Source organism: Triturus cristatus, chromosome 2_2 (assembly GCF_964204655.1).
Source record: "Triturus cristatus chromosome 2_2, aTriCri1.1, whole genome shotgun sequence".
In the NCBI taxonomy this organism is placed as follows: Eukaryota; Metazoa; Chordata; class Amphibia; order Caudata; family Salamandridae; genus Triturus; species Triturus cristatus.
Genome location: NC_140582.1, coordinates 1234074253 through 1234091681, shown reverse-complemented (window position 1 = coordinate 1234091681; position 17429 = coordinate 1234074253).

Genomic DNA, 17429 nt, shown 5'->3' with positions numbered 1-17429 from the left:
GTTACTGACAACTCAACCCAAAAATGAATCACAAAGACCAGTATTCGTCTCCAAATTCTCTACCAGAAGTTTCAGTATCAAGAAAATCATTTTGAAACACTGGCCACTACTTACGCAAGAGGAAGATTTCAGAGGAATATTCAACAACACTCCTAGATTTGCGTATAAACGCACTCGTAATCTCAAAGAATTGCTCAGACCCAAAGAGGAAGTTACCACAGTTAAGCATCGAGGAACTATTCCATGCTACAATTGTAGTAATTGTAACGCCATAATTCAGGGCAGTGAAATATTGCATCCCTCACAAGGAACAAAAATCAAACTACGAGTATCAGGCACATGCGACAGCAGCAACGTGATATACTTACTGAAATGCCCATGTGGTCTACCTTATGTGGGGAAAACGCAAAGAAAACTAAAAACCAGGATCATTGAACACAAAAGCAACATAAGACTCAAGAACACCAAATCCACAGTCGCCTTACATTTCACTGAGCATCATCATAATCCCAGTCAATTACGATTTTGTATACTAGAACAGGTACCTATCCTCCCTGGAAGAGACAATTCCCAACACCTTTTGAGAAGAGAAATATTTTGGATGACACATCTGAACACGCTCCAACCGAAAGGTTTAAATGAACAGTTCGAATTACACTGTTTTTTGTAAGGAGACTATGATTTCATGTATACCATTTTGCAAATTGAATACATTCATCACTGCTACTGGTCATATTGATACAAATGTTACAAGTTTTAAAACACATGTATTTTTCTCACTCATTGTTATCTTCTCACGTTTTATCGATCATGCTTTGACCACATTATATTAGCGTCGTTTTGACACTACGAAATTTGATTACAGTACACAGATTACACCTCAATATATCTACCGTTAACGTTTTCTTTATTTTATTCATTGGATACGGGACGTCTTCATCGTTCCGTAACACCTTCATAGACCTTTATATACCCATTATACTGATCCTGGGGTTGTAGATGTTAACACATCCACACACAGGAGATACATTTTCTAATTTCCATTTTTTTCATTATTCAAAACTTTATTGACATATTGGCATCTTTATTTTTTTAGCACAATTTTAGAAAGATATTACTTATAAATCTTAAAGTCATGTAATAGGTCAACACGACGACCTTTACATTTCCATTTAACATATTGTTTTCGCTAAATCACACCATTGTCCAGACAGACATTATCACATTTACGACGGCACAGTCTTTTTTCACTTTTTACAATCACGTGACGAGTGACTCACGATACCGCGAATATACAAGGAAGTAAACACTTCCGAACTTTTAACGCTCGATTCCACCATGCCACTCGACTGACATCCGATTGCGGTAAGACCTTTAACAACCGTAGTCACGGTTTGTACAGCTTCGTAAGATTGTTGTTATACCCTGTTCACTAATTAGCATCGTTCCCCTTTTTTCTAGACAAACTCTTATGGTTTGCCACGACAGACTGATAGAAATTGACGCTTATCTCTTGACAGGTCAGTTTGATCCCCCGTTTTTAAGTTATGGTACCATTTTCAACAAGCAAGCCCTTGTAGTTCGCACTAATCACGTTTAAACAGGAGTTTCGTTTCACCTTTGAAATTTAAGTTGTTTCAATCACAATTCACGTTTCTTTTCTCTGACAGTGTTCCCACACAAATTCACATGTCCGCCAACACCACATTGCATGAATTTCACAATCTTCATAGTCCGGTACTCTTCCTCTTACAAACCTTTGTACTTTCCTTAATACTACAATGGGTGCTAGCGTAATACGTATTGACAATTTTTTGATGAAATTTGTGTTGTACCCGGTTATTTGAACATAATGTTTTATGCTTTCAGAAATGTAAGTCCCCTGAAGAAGGGTTCGCCCGAAATGCATAGGGCTGAAATACTTTGAACTTGATTATGAATTTGTTGACAACCCACATGGATTATACTATGCTTGAAATAGTATGAATGTTAAAGAAATTGTTCACAATTCGAATTAAAAAACAACTTGTCAAAGAAAGCATTAACTGGATTACCATTATTTGAATTTTGACAACAACAGAGTGCTGAGTAAAGGACGTTACTCCTATGGGAGACAACGCATTTACATTTATAGTTTTCACCTCCTGGCTCAGGAGGTCATTTACCAGGCACCCTAAATAAATCCAACAGCATCTACCATATACACAAGGAGTGCGACGTTCCACAATCCAATTGGAGTTTCACACTCAGGTTGTCACCCATTAAGCACTGACATGTGATGTCACACATCAGCACACAGGCCACTGAGGCCAAAAACTGTGGAAATGTTTCACATAAGCACCTAGGTCCTGACCCAGGCCTGGCCACACCAGGCCAGAATGCAGGGATATGTCACACATGAGCCTCCAGGTCACTGAGGCCAGAAACTATGGATATAGCACACATAAGGACCCAGGCCAGAAAGCATGGAAATATCACACATCACCCAGGACAGAAAGCATGGAAATGTCACACATAAGCACCCAGGCTGCCAGAAGGCATGGAAATGTCTCACATGACACCCTAGCCAGAAAGCATGAAACATTCACACAATGGCACCCAGGCTGGTGGCACTGGAACACTTTTCAGAGTGTGGGTGCTGCCATCAATGTTGCCTGTACATCACTGAACTTATCGGATTGTGAAAACTTCAAGACTCACACAAAGAACCAGGGTAGCAATTCAGCCTCGCCTATTCCGGGACATATAAAACGTAAAAGTATATGCCAAACCATTTAAATACACTGTACTCTGCATACTGCACCCTGCCTTATGGAAAGGGCTTGCACTAGTGGTGACATCCTGATGACATATGTAGTAAAAGGGATTATTTTTGGGCCTGGCAAAAGGTTTCTTTTGCCAGGTCAAAATGGCAGTTTTACAACTGCACAGGCAGACTGCAATGGTAGGCCCTAGCCTTGACACATGTTTAAATAGGCTACTTACATGGGTGGTACAATAAGTGTTGCAGGCCCACTAGCAGCATTTAATTTACAGTCCCTGGGTACATGTAGAACCACATTTCTAGGGACTTACAAGTAAATTAAATTTACCAATTTGGTGTAAGCCAATTTTACCATGTTTAAAGGAAAGAGCGCAAGCACTTTAGCACTGGTTAGCGGTGGTAAAGTGCACTGAGCCCTAAGAGCCAACAAAAATGGCCTTTTTTGATGTATTAAACTAAATCAAACCTGAATTTAATTTTGAGGTATTTGAGGCCAACAAGGACTTATCTAACCATGTCTCAGCAGTCAGTATGAACAATATGTATCTAAAAAACACTTCACAAGGGAGGCCTGTGGAAGACTAGTGTAACAGCTCACCATCCTTGAAAAGCATGTCCCCATGAAATCCCAGTATCATTTTGAATGTTTAACACAGGAGAGAGTTTACGAATGCATATTCTTTAAAGTTCTTTTAAAGTATTCTGAGTGTTATGTGAAGCAGATTAGCAGATACGTATGTCCATTTACTTTGAGGAGTTAATAATTGGCATGTCCCACTGCCATTGTATCAGCAGCAAATAGTGTAAGACCCTACCATCAACCATTAAGCCCAACCGTGAACATGAAGTATAGGTTGTCCTCAAGGGCACTTCTGTGACAATTCACTTGTGTGACAACTTGTAGGACACTTTATGACAGGCATGTGCTTTACATGTGCATCGCATGTGCGCAGCCTTTTGAATCTCAAAAGAACCTGGAGGGGACTACGGAGAGTAATCCCAATTAAATGGATGGATGGATGGATGAATAAATGGATAGATGGATGAGCTTTGATGAGAGGACAAAGATGTATGCGAAGGACATTGTAAGAGTTTGGCCCAACAGCTTTATCACAGTATATCTAAGCTAAAACCCTCCCAGGTTCAAAATACAAACAGTGCACCATCATATATTATAATCACACGGCCTATGCACACATTGTGTTAATGCATTCAATTAAAAACTCTGGGTTTACAATCCGGCAGATCTGTTCCATCTCCCACCCGTACAAAGCCAAACAAAAGTGTAGTAGGCATCTCCACTCCTTGTTAGGGCGGACACAATGCCTGCGCACACCAAATCAAATTTTTTAATTATGATGATTGTCACATTCCCAAGGTATTTAAAATGATCATTTGCCCTTAGAAGGGTAGACACTTCCTCTACGTCTATATGGTCACCTGCTTTGAGAATATACATCGTTTTCTGCGGCGCTGCTTGCGGCATGGAGGTGCTGGTGCAGGTGGATTTTAATAAATTATAATCATTGTAGCCTGCCTGCCTAAATGAAATTGAAATCGGGTCACTGAGTCACGGACTGTGTGTGCGGTGCAGCACCAGCATTATGCAGAGAGATAGCTGTGCTTGTTTAATGTTTGGTCAGACAGACTACTAAACTGGCTCAGACTCTGTCTCTGACTCAAGGTCGGTCACGGTTCAAATCGGCCCCGGCAACAAAACCGGCCGCCTGTCACAAAACCGGCCCCCACCCTATCGAGACTACGGGGGAATTGCTGGTGCCCGAAATTACCAGTCCGGCCTTGGTGTGCATATTCCTCTTCCTGTCTACTCACATATACACACACCGTGTGTACATGCCCACAGCTTCAACATGCCAGTTAAAGTGAGCACAGGGCCAGCTTTAGCACTGTTGGCGTCCTGTGCGACATTGTTTGTTGGCACCCCCCAATAAACACATCTAACACGGATTCCCTCACTACCACTATTTAATAGTGCTCCTCAAGTCTTTATAACCACTCTCTCTCAGGCTGATTTAGTTTTATAGCACCACTCATACCAGTGTAGGGTGTCAGAGCACTTTAAACCACACACACATTGGCACAGAGACAATCATTCTTGTGTAAATCAGTGTATAGGAAATGTTGCTCAAGACAGAGGACTGCAAGGTGTAGGAGTCACGTCATCTATAGTATAGTTTAAGAGTCCATGGTCTGGAAAAGCACAAATTCTGAATTTAAAACATAACATCATTGTTAGGGGTTCTCTTTAATAATAAGAATTGATTTCTACAAAAATGAACCCTTTTTGCGAGTTTAGGATAATGAAAGACAGGGCAAAAAGACATATAGCTCTAATGTAGATCTTGGAGTGTGAATGCAGCTCTTTGATGACAGTTAATTGCTCACTGTGCTATATTAGGATGTTAACTTATAAACTGCAAGAAACTAAAGGATGCCTGAGAGACAAGCAGCAACCCACTGACCTATTTACATTATATGCCCTTTGTGATCTGTATGGTACACATTTTTTGCTGCAGGCACATTAACCCACTGCACTGCCTTACGATGAGTTAAACTTCCACTAGAGAAACCTTCCATCTCTCTCTGCAGCAGAAACATTAATCAATGGAGTGATCTTGACATTTTTATTAAGGGCTGAAAATTGCTGGAAGCAAGGAAGGAGGCAGCAGGTGCTTTTAAAACGAATATACTTGCAAACAGGCCACCCCTACATAGGGTGACCAGATTCTCAAAACAAAAAACGGGGACAGGTCATAGACATAGAAGTAGGACTACGGTTTGCCGTAACCATCGACATAAAGGTAGGACTATTTGACAGCTGCCATGGACATAGAAAAAGGACTATAAAGACAGCTCCCTCCACAGACCGAGATGAAGCATTACAGACGACAAATCAGAGGTCTTTTATTGGCTGTAACCATTAATTCCATTTAAACAGACTTTGCCTCAACATTTGCTATAGTTGGTGACCACGGCTTTAGTGCTGGTGGCGCCCTGTGCGACAGTGTTTGTTGGCGCCCCCCCAAGACCACCTCCACCACGGATTCTCTCACTAGGACCCTTTAACAGTGACCAAGTCTCCATAACCACACTCTCTCAGATGCATTGAATTAGTTATATAGCGCCACTCATACCAGTGTAGGGTGTCCGAGCACTTCGCATCACACACATTACACAGAGACAATCAATCATGCATGTGTAATCAGTGTATAGGAAATGTTACATAAGCCAAAGGACTAAAAGTGTAGGGAGTCACATGTCATCCATACTGGTAGGCAGTATAGTTTAAGAGTGCTTTGTGTGGAGAAGCACAAACGCAGAGTTGAAAAAGAAACAGCATAGTTGGGAGTTTTCTTTAATAATAAGAATCGATTTCTAGCCAAATTATCCCTTTTTGCAACATTAATCAATGCTCTAATAATATATACTTTGCAGTGTGTATGCAGTTCTAGGATGAAAGTTAATAGCTCACTATTCTATATCAGGACTTTAAGTTATAAATTGCAAGTACCAAAAGGATATCTCTTTTGAAAGCAGTAATCTGCTGATCTGTTTACATCATACGCACTCTGTAATCTACTTGGTACAGGTTCTTTGCAGCAGGCATGTTAACCCTCTACACTAACTTCACCGAAGTCAAAACCTCAACTATACAAAATGCTGATCTCTCTCCAGGAAGATTATTAATCACACGAGTTATCTTGACATTTATGCGAGGCCTGGTAATTGCTGGGGGTAAAGAAAGGCTGCAGCAGGTGCTTCAAAAGCAGAATAAACTTTAAAACACGGCGCCCCCAGGAAGCCAGCACCCGGTGCGGTGGCACCGCTGGCACCGCCCTAAAGCCGGCCCTGGACACGAAGTGCAAACAGGTTACTGTTTCTAAACAAGGATATAAGCATTTACAAAATAAAGACATTCAAAGACGCACTGCCATCAGTAGCTGTTGGAGCAGGAGCGCTGCATTAACAAAACAAAGGTATCTCTGGAAGCACCCTAAGTGACCGGCATTCAGGTGTGAATGTATGCAGATTGCATCCTTTGACTTCTCGGCCTGGAGACAGAGGTCGCATTCAAAGCGCTGAACCTCACGCTGAGGAATGAAAGGAGCACCTCTCCCCACCCCCCATCCCATTCAAAGCCCGATTTCCCTTCCTGCTACAACGCTCACCTAAACGTCACGCTTTAATCAGTGCAAAGAGAGCATGCACGCGCATGCTCAAACAACCGAAACAAATGAAAAACCGGGACATTTGTATGTTTAACCCGGACACTGTTTAAAAACCTGGACATTTCATTGAATTGGAGAAAAGTGTCGGGACACGGGGACACTTCTCCAAAAACGGGGACCGTCCGGGGAAAACCGGGACGTCTGGTCACCCTACCCCTACACCAAGTCAGCTCCCGGTGAAGTGGCACCGATCGCACCGCCCTAGAGCCCGCCCTGAGTGAGCAATCTTCACTTAAAAACACATTTGTCCCGTTGAACTCCAGGGAATCCTAGATATTCTTTCTTGGTTGAATTTAATTCATCATCAAGGAAAGCAAGAGATCAAAACTCTGGAGGGTGAGTGTAAATGCAAGCGAGTCCTCAATGGTTGTATGTGACAACACAAGACTGCAAAACACTTTTCACAACAACAGAGACCTAAAAATACAGACTGCCAACACAATCTTACCCCAATATCTTGCCACAAAAAATGCATCCTAGATTGCAAACCAAAAACCAGTCCAACTCCGTTTCCATATATATTATGGTGTTAGGGCAGAGAATCTGGGCCTACACAACATACCACACACGTCCTCACCACAAAGTAACAAAAGCCTACACGGTCCGTATTGTGCTACACACGAGCTAACGTTGTTCACTTTTCCTTCCTTTATTTGCTCACTGGGCACAGAAATCTGCTACCCCTCCCACCCTTGCATAAAAAATATTCATGCATAAAAAAATTAATGGTGCAATGAGAGTATGTAAACAGTAATATTCGAACGTGTCCCCCCTGCCCTTAAACAGGCGCATCTTTGTGAAAGTCATATGTGTAGATAGGATTTGATCAATAACTGTGGCATTTGAAAAAAGTTTACGGGAAATAATTTAAAGATAAAATAAATGCAGCTTAGTAATAGCTATCTATATGAGGCGCGTGCCATTTGTTGTGTTTGTGTTCTTGGATCCTTAATATGTTAGACCATTCACTGTAGACAGTGGACCTCTTCCAGACACAGGTCGATGTTACGTGGTGTCAGTGCTTAATTTGTAAAAAGTTAAGTGCCAGGACTCAACGATTACTTACTAGTCCACTGCAGCTCGTGCATCCTGCTCATTTTAAACCGCAAGTTTAAGTTAAAGTGTTATCATATTTTTAACATATGTCAAATAGCTTAATGCTTCACTAATGAAAGTTGCTTCAAAATATACACACACAACATACTGCCCCACCATCAAGGGCCGGACTGGCAATTCCGGGCACCAGGCAATCCCCCGGTAGGCTGGATCATATGGGCCGGTTTTGTAACGGGGGCGTGTTTGGACCCTGATCGTGTATAGTATAATGCTGGTGCTGCACCACACGCACTGTCAATGTCCGTGACTCACAGTGACCCGATTTCAACTTCATTTAGGCCGGCTAGTGAGGCTACTATGAATTATAATTTTTTTTTTAAATCCACCTGCACCAGCACCTCCATGCCCCGCGCGCGCGCAGGTGTCTCGGCCGCCGCGTCTGCGCGCGCGCCGCGGTTTGACGGTTTAACGTTAGAATGGGGTCTGCCCAGGCCTGGGTCTGCCTGGTGAAGATCATGCGCATCATGCTGGGGCAAGGGGGCTCGCGCAGTAAAACGTGCGCGTGACGGAGGGTGAGGGCGAGGCGAAGGTCGAGGAGGCCAGAGAGGCGCCCTGATCCCTTATTCCTGGGTGCCCACGACCGGGCCGGAATAGGCCTCGTGGTTTCGTGTGCTTGGCACGACCTCGCATCCTTCTGCCTACTGGTAAGGTAAGTGGTCTCACAAATCCTGGGAGGCCCCCTCGGGCTGCCACATTTTTTTTTTTTGCGTATTTATATAGCGCGAACTCGACCCGAAGGTATTGGAGCGCTGTACACGAGCACCGTATTACATTACACATTCAGGCACGGGGAGATGAAGTGATTTGCCCAGAATTACAGGATGTGGCCGCCCGCGACCCCGAGGCTCGAACCCTGGTTTCCTGCACCAGAGGCGGCAGTTTAAGCCGACGGACCACACCCTCCCCCTCTGCTTCTACACGTCTATTGCTGCCCTGCCCTGCATTGGAATCCACAACCTTTGGCCTGCTGTGTCGGTCTGGGCTCTCGGGACTGGTGACTGCCCCGCCCCCCTGATTTGGGTCTTTTTACACATTCGTGAGGTGAAAGCGTGAGAGTGTGTTTGTGCCCAGTGCTCACCTCTGAAAAGATGCTGCCACCACACAGCCACAATCCTAGCATCGGCTCTCTTCAGACTGACACTCATTGAACTTGAGAAAGCGGCGGGGCCGCAAAGAGCTTTTGTAATACTCAGCAGGATTCATAATTGCTGAAGTTGCATCTTAGACGGGTGAAAGAGTATAAAACTTTCAAAGGAAGTGAAACATCTAGAAAGGAAACAGCTGAACGAGAGGAAAGTAATAGAAAATGAGCATGTGGTTCAGACAGAGAGTACAGGTGCATTTGCCTCGTGTCCTGGTGAGGTATGCTCCACGGAATAAAACGTGCCAGTCATGGGCCTTTTGTACCTCCCATTGCCCCCCCCCCAAGGCCCGACAATCTTGCAGTGCCGGCCCCCCATGCAGCAATAGTGAGGGGTTCTGTACAGTGTGCATGCCACGCACGTTCACTTGTGCTGCTTTGTGTTTGCTGTAGCTGCAGCCTCAGTAGGCCCTGGTTGTGACTGCCCCAAAAGTAGAAAGAAGGTAGCAGTGTCCTCTTTGAAGTAAAGGACAAACCACACTAGACAAGACAGGCACATGTTCACATGCTGTCGCCTCTGACCGTCCTCGATGTGTGTAAACGGTCATGCTAGGGAGTCATAGGTCTCTGGGGACATCTCACCTTATTCCAATACTGTCGCATTCAGACCAGTGCTACATGCAACCAGAGTTTTTCATGTCACAGAGCACGACAGGATGGAGGAGTTAGTGAATGCCCCCTACCTCATATTTTCAGGAGGCTGACAAGACACTCATACAAAGAGAGAAGGGGAGGGAGAGACTAGTTAAGATAGGATGAGGAGCATTGTACAGTAAAAGGCAGGGGAGTGCGATGAAGTTGCAGAGATATCAGAGAGAGAAAGGGGAAGCTGAGGGGGGAAAGGGTGAGACTTGGGAGAGAAGCTAGAGCAAGGGAAAGCAGGCGCTGAGCAGGAACGAGGATGAGACATGGGGCAGGGGAGAAATGGGCAGTGAAATAGATGGGACAAACAAGGAGAAGTAGACATATGGTAAGCAAAACGCTGACAACTGAAAAGAGACAAATTGCAAAATGAAAAGGGTCAGGAAAGAGTCAGAGAGCAGAGCAACAAAGATGAGAATAGCACTGATTTACTTAGGCAGGAATCAGTTTATAATTGGACACATTATCATGTATACTTTTACATAATATAATGGACATAGTCACCTTTAGTGAAATATGTCAGGCAAGCATTCTCCATTAATACTACATTTACTGGATTGCAAAATAAAAGGCACACATCCTAGTATGCATTATATGATATGATATACAATTCTGGGTATAATCCTTATATGAATGAATAACTTTGTTTTCATTGCTTTTTTATGTTTTGTTTTGGAGGAGCGCAGCGTGTCATCAATCAGCCTGTAGTATAAGTAATGTTACATCTCCTCTGCATTGATTGGAGTCAATGTCTGCCAGTCTGTGTCATGATTATACATTTGTTTAACAGTAAGTTCAGTTTGCAAGGGCCCCTAAGTTAGTGCCCTTCATTTTCTGGTGCTCTTCTGCAGTTGTAAGATCTTAGAATTTCTCCTTGCTCAAATAGGTGTAATTTCTAATATCTTTGTTTCCCTCGTCTTTATTGCTTGATTTTGCTCCTGAGAAAGTGTCACTCTTAGACCTTGAAATATCACTCATAATGACTCTGAAATTATGAAAATGTCACACTAGCGTCTAGCGATCTAAAACCTTGGCCGCTATGGGAATTAAAAGCAAAAGGTTAGTCCCCGGCCCGGTTCTGCAGCGCAGTGGGTTGAGCGAGGACGCGAGGTGGCGGCTGGCCTCAGCCAGGCTCTAGTCCAGGGGTCTCCAACCGGTCGATCGCGAGCTACCGGTAGCTCGCCGAGACCCTGTGAGTAGCTCGCGCCGAGTGCTCCTCAATTTAGTAGCCCATTGGTGTTGTTTGGGCTATTTAGGCTTGTTTCATTGTCCGTTGCCCGCCCTCACCCAAAGCAGCTGCTCCGATTGGCTTGAGCTTAGCTGGGGTGGGCCGGGCCGAAGAGGATGATGTTCCTTTCCTGCAGTCTCATGACAGGGCGCGCGCAGAGTCTCGTGACTGGGCGCGCGCAGAGTCTCGTGACTACGTGTTTACGCGCCCCCTGCCTTTTCCACTGGCACCGCACTGTCCATTGTGCGAGTACGACGTGCGGCAGGGCGGAGCATTGTGGAGCAGTTTGCAGGCCGAAAGGACTGCTGCACCCGCGCGTATAGCCTTGCACCAGACTTGCAGCAGGTAAGCCACAAAACTCTTAGTTTTAGGACGGTAAAAAGTAATGTAAAGGAGTAAAAGTCATGCCATGTTCAGGGCGAGGGAGAAGGAAACGACCTTTCTGCAGGCACCGGCACATGTAAAAGTCAAATATAGTGACAGCAGCCATACAAAACTTGCCAATAATAATTGATGATCTTTTAACAGTGTAGTAGCCGCTGTAGCGATAGCCTGAGATGACACAAAATCTTCCTTTTTTATTCGAATAGGTGAGTAAGGCTCCAGCTCCAGTCTTACCACCTTTGTTGTGCGTTGTGAGGGCCCTGTTCAGCGGCCTTCTAATTCTTCTCTCTGCCTCAGTCTTATGGTTATTTTCTCCCCAATCCTGGTATGAGCCAATTCAGTTTGCTAGGGAGCAGCGCAGGGGCCGGGATTGAGCCGATATCCAGGGTCTGTCCTGGAGTGTAATGCATTACTCACAATAATCTGCTTTTTTCCGACACCATCTTTTTCCCCCGCTAAAGTACTGCGACTAAATTTGCGAGGCTATGACGCGATAGACAGCGGCATCACTGCCTTTCATTTATGGACACTAGCGCAATATCTCCAAGGGGAAACGATCCCTTTCGGTACACCCAGGACATAAGTTTACTGCGGCAGGCGAGGGACCTTCGCTAATGGCCCCTATACTCCTGCCCTGATTTTTATTTTGTTTTTTAATTATCCGGACTCTTGCCAGAAATGCGGAGCTCAAATATCAATTGCACAACAATTTGGTCATTCAACTATTTATGGCGCTTCACTTCGCACTATAGTGCAGATTCTGCAGCTGTTGTGATGCGTCACATCGGTTCAGCACACCACCCTGAAGGCTGCAGCACACTTGCTGGGCTCAAAATACCGCGTGCACAACAATTCGGTCGTACAACAGTGTTCCCCTACCACTATTTAAGGAGCATAACTTTGTACTTAGCCAACCTTCATTTACTATGACATGTAAAGTTTACAGTGATTTCATCTTTGTTAACTGCCACCAGCAATTCGAAAATGCATGCCTGAATGCCGTCGCCGAAGGATTCAGTATCCGCCTCTCAGCCGTGTTTTCGGCAGCGCATAGCCCCGAAACGGACGAGGCGGGAGTCGCCTGCCGCCAGGGCCCCTCAATGAGACTTAAGTGCTCGGGTGCGGCTGTGTGTGCCCGGGAGGCTGTCTCATCTCGGGCGCCTGAACTAAACAAGTGCAGGAGAGCAGAAATGTGTCATCCATTATAAATGGCAAAATAGACTAATAGCAATATGGTTGCAATAAACTGCAAACATGTTTTTCTTCATCTTTCACACGTTTAATTTTGTTTTTTCTGAAGTGGCGAAAGATTGCATTGGAAATAGGGGTAAATAGCTATTTTGACAATGTATTTTAAAAGGCTGCATTTTGTTTGGCTCCTAGCCAGTCAAAATCTAACAGAGAAATTAATCTCCAACGAACTGGGGCTCATTTTGGGCACAACCCATATGCCATTATTTCCTTTCGATAATATCTATCTCTGAAATTCTCACAGAGTGTGACAACAGCTTCAGATCGAATCTTTTTAACTCTCTAATGCGGTATAAGGCATAGCCATAGAGTACAACCCTTGAGCATATTCACAGGTTGGAGAAGGAAAGAAATTGAATTGATACAGGAAATAGCAGACAATCAGGCTTAAGTCGATATGAAAGCGGCATTGAATTCATGACACAAAATTTCAGAAACATAGGCCAATATTGCTGTTAGACCTGGCACCATTGGCGTGGGTCTCCCTTCCATTTTTCGCTGTTGTCTCCTCTGTTTTTGCTGGTAATGGATACTCTGGGGCCGGCGCTGTGCCACTGCCATTCAGTGCCACAGCGCGAATGCTCCCTGTGTAAAGATGACATGTGATTTGGTATATCCATGATTAGCTTATTTGGTTTAGCGTGGCCTGTGTGTGCCCAGGGCTGGTAAACCAAATGCTGCTGGTGGGCCTGCAGCGCTGGTTTGCGCTACCCACAGAAGCAGCTTGTAAGTGTGTCTCAGACCTGCCACTGCCATCTTGGCTGTGCACCCACTTCCCACCCCTGAACCCTCCCTGGCTTGGCATCATGTAAGCCACCCCTATGGCAGGGTGCATTGTAAAAGAGAAAAAGTCAGAGCGAGAATGAAAAAATGTAGAAAAGAGAGAGAGGGAAATCAAAGACAAGCAAAGTAGGAAAGTGTATAGTTAGGAGAAAAGAGAGCAAAGGAGAAACTCAGAAGTGAGAGGATGAAAACCAAGGCGAGAGGCGGGTAGGACAGCCCTGCAGTGAGTCAGTGATGCCGCTGCTCGGAGTCTGCTGGCTGAGGCAGGCGGAGGCTTCACACCAGGAAGGCTCATTGAGCAGCTGAGGGGACAGGTGGGCACAGAGTACATTACAACATGTCTAAGTTTAAAACTTATTTTGCAAATGTGGGCCACTTTTTTTACCTATTTGATTTGCCTGCCCTATATTAACAAGATAACATAACAGGTCTATTTGTAAAGCGCATGATTACCCGAAGGTGTCCTGGCACTGAATAACAGATGTTTATTGTTACCCAACCCAACTCAATGGTACTCATTTTATCGACCTCAAATGGATGAAAGGCTGAGTGGACCTGCTGGGATTTAAACCTGTGACCATGAGGTCGGACACAGGCCCCTGCAGTGGCTTCTTTAGTGCACTGAGCCACCAGACCCGGCTTATGGGGCTACTTCTAATTTGGTGCCAGGGCCTCTTTCCTGTCCCATTCCGACAAGCATTGGCCTCCGCTTGCACGGATTGTGCTTTGGTTGTGTCACTGTTGTGGCTTGTGCTTTACTTTTTTGTCTCACTGTTGTGGCAGGGAATGCACTGCATTTAAATTTTAACATATGATGCATTCCTATTCTTTCCCTGCACTGGCACACAAACTGCTGCCCCCTAGTGCCAACACAGGCACCCCTGTGCCATGGTGCAAGGGTGCCTGTGTTGCAGACAGATTTGTTTTTACACAGGAAAGGGCACCCATGCTCCACTCACGGAACGCCCCGCTGGGATAGAGTAACGCAGCACATCGATTTGCACTGCCTTGCCTCCATATCTATGAGGCCATTAAAGGCCACACAGGGTGGCTTTATGTGGCCTCATGGATTTTGTACAGTGCACCTTCAACTTATGCATTTCAAGGTGCTGTCATGTGTGATGATGAAGAAAGGGGAGGCATTGTGTTGCAGTATTATTAGCATAGGTAGGGCACACGTACTCAACATTTTTACTCTTGCTTACAGCCTTAACAGCTAATCATGGATGAAGAAGAGCCAGGTCCCTCCAAAAGGGTAAAGAGCAAGACTTACTACTTCCATCAAGAGTGGGAGAACTAATTTTTATTTACACAAATTAAAGACAACTGTGTATGTTTAATCTGTGGAGCAAAAGTTGCAGTGGGAAAAAAGGGCAATGTTGAGAGGCATTTTTCAACCAAGCACATGCATTTTGAGAGGAAGTTCCCTAAAGGAAGCAGCCTGAGGTCACAAAAAGTAAACGAACTGAAATCTGCATTGCAGACACAGCAATCTTTTTTTACGAAGCCCACGAAGAAAGCCACTGCGGCTACTGAAGCATCCTTTGTAGTTACTCATCACTTGATTAAGCACAAAGCAACATTTTCAGATGGAGCCGTTGTGAAGGAAGCAATGCTTCTAATGGCCAACTCCTTATTCAAAGACTTTAAAAATAGCCCTGAAATTATGTCTGCCATTTCAGATGTGCAGTTAGGGTCAAACACTATGGCAAGAAGGGTATCTGCATTATCGACCAACATGATAGAGCAGTTAGAGCGCGATTTAAAGACATGCAAATATTTTTCTCTTCAATGTGATGAATCTGTTGATGCAAGCGATATTGCACAGTTGGCAATGTTCGTTAGAATGGTTTTTGAAGATTTTACTGATAAAGAGGAATTTTTAACTTTGTTGCCTTTGAAAACCACAACCAGAGGATCTGACATTCACAATGAGGTGAAAAATTATTTTGTGAAACAAACTGTCCCATTGAAAAAGTTAGTGGCGATAACCACTGATGGTGCACCCGCAATGATAGGGCGTCATTCTGGCTTCATTGCCAATTGTAAAGCAGATCCAGATTTCCCTCCGTTATTGAACTACCATTGCATTATACATCAACAGGCAATATGTGCCAAGGTAATGGGGTTTGATCATGTCATGACTCCTGTTGTTAAAATTATTAATTCAATTCGTGCAAAGGCCAAGCAGCACCGAACCTTCAAATTGTTCCTTGAAGAACTATCAGCCGAATATGGTGACCTTTTACTGCACACTCAAATCCGATGGCTTAGCAGGGGAAAAATACTTCGAAGATTCCTTTCGCTATTGCCAGAAGTCAAAGCTTTTATGGAGTCTAGAAATGAAGATACCACACTGTTATCAAACACTCAATGGTTGCTCGATTTAGCTTTTTTGACAGATGTGACAGAAAAATTAAATGTATTGAACTACGAGTTGCAAGGCAAAAACAAGACAATAACCAACATGGTAAGTTCTGTGAAAAGTTTCAAATCAAAGCTTAACCTTTTGATACAGCATGTGCAGAAAAGAAAGATGCAGCACTTTCCCTCTGTGCTCCAAATCCTTTCAGAAAACAAAGCTGAGGCTGAGGTCCTGGACATAGAAAAATACAGTAGCCTCCTCATGAGGCTTAATCAAGAGTTCAGTGACAGATTTAGTGATTTTGAGCAACTGGAGCCCTGTGTGATGTTCACTTCAAACCCCTTCATGGAAGTGGATGTTAGTGACATTTCAGAGAAAATTGGTGCGCTTTTGAACCTTGACTCTGCCACAATGGAAATGGAGATTGTCACACTTCAAAGTGACATTGAATTGAAATCAAGGAAATCTGACATTAATTTCTGGAGTCTTGTGGATGCTGAAAAGTTTAAGAACATCCACACAGCTGCATTGAAACTTTTTTCCCTATTTGGCTCTACCTATCTTTGTGAATCAGCATTTTCGGATATGAACTTCATAAAATCAAAGTTTCGCACACGTCTAACTGACGAACATTTAAATGACTCCATAAGAGTTGCCCTCTCAAGCTACACCCCAGATTACAAGGGATTAGTGGACACCATGCAGTGTCAAGTCTCTCACTGAAATAATTTGAATGCATTCGCAATTAATACTTGTTCAATGACAGTTCCTGGTGAAATCCCAAACCTAGGTATCTGTTTCATTATGAACACCAAGATTAAAGTTGCTGCAGAGAAGAATCTTCAGCCCCCAGTTTTTTTTTTTAATTAATTGAACAAAAACAAAGGAACTTGTACTGCAGGTCTGTTTTACAAACACAAGAAAAAGTAGCTGGAGAGAAGAATCTTCAGCACCTTCCCAACTTTTGATTTGCTGCACAAGAGCAAAGCAGTGTTTGCTGGAGGCCTGGTTTATTGAGATCAAGGAAAAAAGATAGCTATAGAGAAGAATCTTCAGCATCTTTCAAAATTCCTTTTGTTAGTAACAGTTGTTAGAGTTGAACAAGAACAAAGCAATGTGTAGCTCAGGCATGGGTTTCAGACACCAATGAAAAGTAGTTGGAGAGAAGGATCTTCAGCACCTTTCTAAATGTTAACATTTATTTGCTGCACAAGATAAGAAAAAAGCAGTGTTTACTGGAGGCCTGGTGTATTGATATCAAGATAAAAAAAGAGCTAAAGAGAAGAATCTTCAGCATCTTTCAAAGTTCTTTAAAGCTGAATAAGAACAAAGCAATTTTTACAGCAGTCCTGGGTTATTGACACTCCTACAAAGTAAAGGGAGCAATAAGAGTGGAGGACAAAATCGTTACTTTCCAATCCAAACAGAGCTGAAGTTCAGCTTATCTGGCACTTGAAAACCACAGCGATCTTGTCAAAGCTACAGTAGAAGAATCCATCTACAAT